Here is a 5997-nt window from a genome sequence, read left to right on the forward strand (position 1 = left end):
TGCTGAGGAGAAACGGCCCCCATGCATAAATCACAGGATTGCTCTGGCCCCTCACATCCACTGGAGAGCTGTACCTGCACAACAGCATCCAGTAACCACAGGGCTCTTGGGGGAAGGGGGGGAGCAGAAAGAAGAGGGAGGTTAACCCTACCAGGTCACGCTCAGGGAAGCAACCTCCTCTTCTTCCCTTTAACTATAATCCAAGGCCTCCGCTATCTTCCTTATTCCATGACTCCTTCAGACCTCTTTAGCCTCAACTTCCTGTTCAGCAATTTCTAGATACCCTCCTTCACCTCTACTTGTATTTACCTCCACAGATCTTGGAAAAGCATACCAAAACCATGTTTGTTTAAAGTAAACCTCATGATCTTCCTTGCCACACTTGCTCCCATGTTTAATTCCACTGCACTAGTACTTCCACTATTCCTTCCCATGACCGGAAATTTCTGGGTCACCCTTAATACTACCAGATGATGCCCACATCCAGGTGAGCACCAAGTCATGTGGGTCTGACTTCTAAGTCTATTTCTCTATTCCCACTTCCTCATTCTCAGGTCTTCATAACTTGTTACATTAAGTCAAATTTAACCCAGGAGGTGGGTCCATCTCCAGCCTTTTCACAAACTACTTATATCCTATGAACATATAACCCAGAGATTTACTTACACAAATGTATAAAATATGTACAAAGATATCAACTGAAGCGTTTCGACAAATATCTGAAAACAACTTAAAAATCCATGAATAGGTAATAGACTAAAATAAATTATGGTACATCAATACCATGCAGGCATTAAAAATAATAAATCATAATATATCAAATATGTATATTCCTTATACATACTGAGAAAGAAAACAGCAAGTCACAGTTATAGCAATTTATACTATGTGTATCATAATATTTTCAAGAGATTAAAAATACACTAAGTCTATGTTTAAGTAATTCTGTATTTAATTTAGAAGGCTACCCACCAAACTTAACAATGGCTACCACCAGAGAATAGGATCAGATGAGGAAGGCGTGAAAGAACAGATTTTTATTTACTTCATATTACTCTGTCTTGATTATTTTTGAGTATGTATTAACTTTATCATAAAAAGTTTAAAAATAAAGGGAAAAATAAATACCATACATCCTACACACCACCTTCCTAATAGAAAAGTTCTGGAAGTATCACTTCTGTATTAAAAAAAAAAAATGCAATGGTTCCTCACTCCCAATGGTTTCTGTACAGACTTTTCAGTGGGGCAGCATGAACTTACCCACAAATACTACTCCTGGCCTTTACTCTTACAAAACTCAAGCTCCAACTACATCACATTCTTGACACTGCTGAGAAACAAAACTGCTTTGCTGACATACCGCTTTGCGTTCAGGCCCTTTCTCCAAATACTCTAGCACTGCTTAGCTTAAATGTACTCTGCTCTATGGGGATTTACCAATCCCCTTTTTACAAAACTAATATCCCCCTCTCCGGAATCTGCTCCTCTCCTACACATTATGGTTTATTTGTATTGCATGCCCATGTCTCTCCAACTCAACTGTAAACTTATTGCTGGCAAAAGCATTTTACTATCTAACCTCTTACTATCTTACCATGTGCTTACACATGGTAGTGCTCAAAAAGTTTGAACAAATCCCTTTGTCAGCATCCTTAGTTTCCATCAGTGATATTTCCCCCACCTGCCTTTCCAATATCCCACTCCGGGGGCTCCTCTTGGCAAGGATAATGGTTAAGAGGGTTGGCTTTGGAATTTTACAGTTTTGGTGCCACAACTTAGTATTTGACTTATAGGAAAAGTTACTCAACCTTTAAACCTCAATTCTGCCACCTGTAAAATAAAGTTTGTAAATACAATGCTAATTTAACGTTAAGTGAAATAATGGCTATCTGAGCAATCACGTGTCACCTATGGAAATTATTATCATTACTCCTTTGTCCACAAATTCTACTCTATTGCCTTTGCCCAGTCACTATATCATCTTTCCAAAAACATTTAAGAGTGCAATCTGCATTTAGCTGCCTTCTCTTCCCTATAATTCACTCTCTAATCACTTATGAAGAAGATATACTGTCCACCATTTTACTGATATTTACTTTGTAAAAGTTCATCGTATTACTTAGAAATCCCTAAAACAATTGCTTTGCCTCTAGTTTCATGCTTCCTGACCTCTCTGCAACACCTGAACGAATGCTAAAAGTAATACTGTCAAACCTAATAAAAAACTTATCTTCTCTTCTGGATTCATTTCAAACACCACTTCACTCAAGAAGGAAACCACAAATTCAATAAGCCTGGAAGCCAAGCATCATCTTCCACTTGTTCCTCACACGAAGCTGCAGTGATTACAACAACTCCCCACCTCCTGAATCACACACACTTTAAAATCCTGCTATACATTATACTGCAGTCCCCTGCACCATATCCCCAAGTTCCTACTCATCTTCAAGGCTCCAAACCCACTGCAGTTCCTGAGAAGCCTTCTCCTTCTCCCACCTCCAAATCCCACTTAGGAACTGTCTTCCTCCTCTGTGCACTTGGAATACTGTATTATTAGACTGTGTAAGAGCCGAGGACGGGGGACTTCCCTCTAACCCCAGGCACCCAGCAATAAATGCCCATTCGTGGGAGCCTAAGACTTGATTTGGTCTTATGAATACCTAGACTTCCAAGTAATTTCGTCCACCTTCTGGACTCCAGTAAGCTCGATCACACCAAATTCTCAGAACCACCCAACAGTTCAAGTGTTACCAGGATACCAGGCTGAAGCTGAGGAACTTCCAAGGGTTGTAATCCTCGGCCCGAGAGCCAAGCCAGGATTGGTACCTGGTTCTGAGTTCTTTCGCCCCCCTTAGACCTCCTCCCAATGTTTTCCTTGGAAACGGATATGAACGTAACTAACCCACAGCCCAAAATAAACATTAAAAAAAAAAAAAATCTTGTGTACCGGAGGAGACCGTGGATCCCAGTGGGCAGTAAGGGGCGTACCTGAGGGCCCCGTGTGCAGGACAGGTTGACCTGAGGGGCCCCGCGGGCAGGATGGGGAGTACCTGAGGGGCCTCCGCGAGCAGTACCAGGAGTACCTGAGGGGCCTCCGAGCCTGAGTACCTCGGAATGAGCCGCGTCTACGCCTTGATCATGAGTCTAGAGGTGATGCAATGCCCCGAAAGCATGTGGCTAAGAGGAAGTGGCCTGGTTTGCACTGGCCAATCAGAGCCCGTCGTTTGACACCCATCAACAAGCCGGACGCCGATTGGCCGCGTGGGTTCCAAGTCACGACCACCCGACCAGGCGTTGGTCTGTACCCTGACAGGCTGTGCGACTCTGTGGTGTGGCGCCGGCGCGCTGCGTCCTTCACGCAGCTAGGGCGACGGTGGTGGACACGACTATTTTGTGGCCTCCGGGGTGGGGACTCACTGGGAGGGGCACAGAGAGGAGGCTGTTGTGCGTCCTGACTGGGCGTTGTTACACAGCCTTTGTCGGTGTTCACTTCACTGTACACAAGACGTAAATGCATTTCACCAGGGGTTAACCAAATCCAATGATAGTAGCCTCAGTAATTATACTGCGGGGCCGTGAGTGCGCAGTCTCAAGGCTGCTTTACTAGATGACTGTTAAGGAAAGCAGCCCTAGGCACTAGGACTATGTTTTCTGGTGTAGTGGAGACCTGCACCAAACCACCTTGGAGTCTGCAAAAATGCAGAGTCCTGGGGCATAGACTACGTCTGCTGAGTCTCTGGAAGTGGGTCACAAAAATGTGTTCAGAGAAGCCTCTCCTTTTGTGTCCTTCAGTGCCACCTGCAGAGGTCTCATAAATTTTACTGCAGAAATGATGGTAACAGCCATATGGAGAGATATAACAAAAAGGAAGGAAATGCCTGACAACCAGCTTTAGAATTATTGTTTCTGTATTGAAAAAATTATTTGCATATTAGTCTGCTTACTTATGTATTTATTAACACTGCTGTGAGTCTGCCCAGCACCTTTTGGGTCTGCTGGTTAAAAACCAAGGAATCCAGAGCCATGCAAAGGACAGCAGACCTCACCAGAGACTATGGCAGAAATTTTAGCCCTTGACAAGTTGAGAGTAATTCTGTATGTAACTGCTTAGTGTATCCAATAAAAGGACAAAAAAAAAAAAAAAACTGATCTGAGAACATGTATAAGGCATTCCTTGATAAGTTTAAGAACACTTTGATAGTCTGTGTAGCATTCATTCAAATCATATATGGTTTAGGAGCACCCTAAAGGGATTAGAGTAGGGGATTTTATGTCCTTGCCCAAAGGGGTGACTCTCCAATAACTTAACTTACTTGAACACATATATTTAGTAGTGTCTTTACCTTATTAACTATAAGTATTTGGAATATGTTTTAATTTTCACATTCCTCAAGTTGCCACCTGTTCAGTTCATTTTTATAATCTGTCCAGACAGCCCAGATTAGAGCAGGACAGAGGGCTTCCAGACAGATGTGTCCAGGGGAAAAAAAGGTGGGAATGATAGGTCTAATTATTGGGTTGGCCAAAAAGTTCATCTGAGTGTTCCATAAGACAGTACGGAAAAACCCGAACGAACCTTTTGGCCAGCCCAGTATTTTAAACTGTCTGATGTCTAAATTTAATGTCTAAAACTGAAAAACCAAGAAATCACAGCATAAGCATGTTAGGTAGAAATTCAGTGATAAATATCAGAGGAAACAAAGTTTTTGAATGTGGTTGTATCTGGGGAGCAGAAACTGGGGATGCAGAAGGCTACTTGATGTTACTTGTCTGCTCTGGAGAAGGAGGGTGTAACAAATTTAAACATGGCCAAAAATTCTGGACACTTCTCACTGAGAGGTGAGGATCTATGTCCCCTCATTTTGAGTCTGGGCGGGCTCAGTGTGTTTTAGCCTTTAGAATACAGTGGAAATAACTGAGCCAATTTCTGGACTAGGCCTTAAGAGACTGGCAGCATCTGCTTCCTACTCCTGAGACCTATTTGCCATGCTGTGAGGAAACCAATGGACAGGCATTGAGTGAGCAGTCCATTTTGGAAATAGATCCTTTAGCCCCAGCTGGGCCACTCCCATGATACTACATGGAGTAGAGATGAGCAGTCCCCACTGAGTCCTGACCAAGTTGCTTATTTGTAAGGAAAATGAACAACTGTTAATGGGATGGCTTGCTACGCAGCAATAGATAAGAAGGTATAAATATAATCAACATCAAGAGAAGGTGGAATATTTGGATTATTTATCCTCCTGAGTGGTGGTTTCCATTTTACACAAAGTCTGAAGTCTTGGAAACACAGGAATCTCTAACGACTTTTCAGCTACTTAGTTCCTTGGACCCTGTTTACTAAGCATCCACTTAGTGCTAGACACAGTTCTAGGCAGTGTGGACGTAACCGTTAACAAACCAGGTGATATCCCAGCCCTCAGAGTTTATATTTGATCAAGATGTAAATCAATAAATACTTAATTTCAGATATACACAGTATGGCTCAATGATAATCCCTTGGGACTTTATATATATATAGCATAATTTTGTACAGAGCCCAGTTTGATAGAGGCTTATCTGTCTTGAATCCTAGCCACATTGATTTAATGAGGTATTAAATCTGCTTCCCTATCTGGACCCAGGGTCCTGACTCCTAAATGGGACTACGTATCTTTCAGACACTTGGATTTTTCAAAAGCCTCTAGTCTAATTAGAATTTTGAGAGTTAGAATTTTGGCCTCAATTCATGGAGGCCAAGGACAGGAAAACTCTGCATTTGGCATCCTTTTCTGGTCCTCACAGAACTCTCCCATGATGTTGGTCTGAAATATCCTGCATTTCAGTTAGCTTATTCATCAGGACACAAGTACAGAACTCAAGGCTGATTTGTTTTCAACCTCTTAAACAAAAACCACAAGATGGAGGTAAGGTGTATTTGATACAATCAGAAATATTTCAAGTATAATTCACACGAAACGTAACTTGGAAAATACAAGTGCTCTGATCCATATA

The 5997-nt window shown here is 42.2% G+C and overlaps 1 protein-coding gene across 4 annotated transcripts in view; it reads right to left on the bottom strand.

Annotated features, from left to right (window-relative positions):
• IARS1 (isoleucyl-tRNA synthetase 1) overlaps positions 1 to 3176 on the bottom strand; it is an 81621-nt gene extending 78445 nt beyond the window's left edge. Inside the window, exon 1 of one of the 4 annotated variants that reach the window (XM_082620210.1) lies at positions 3087 to 3176. The gene's annotated coding sequence lies outside the window, so the exon portion shown is untranslated. Of the gene's footprint in view, positions 1 to 2950 lie in introns of all 4 variants that reach the window. The other 3 variants (XM_082620209.1, XM_082620208.1, XM_082620211.1) reach the window with 3 other exon arrangements.
• Positions 3177 to 5997: the final 2821 nt, after the last annotated feature.

The sequence above is a fragment of the Mesoplodon mirus genome (assembly GCF_964341445.2).
Source record: "Mesoplodon mirus genome assembly, chromosome: 1".
Classification (NCBI taxonomy): Eukaryota; Metazoa; Chordata; class Mammalia; order Artiodactyla; family Ziphiidae; genus Mesoplodon; species Mesoplodon mirus.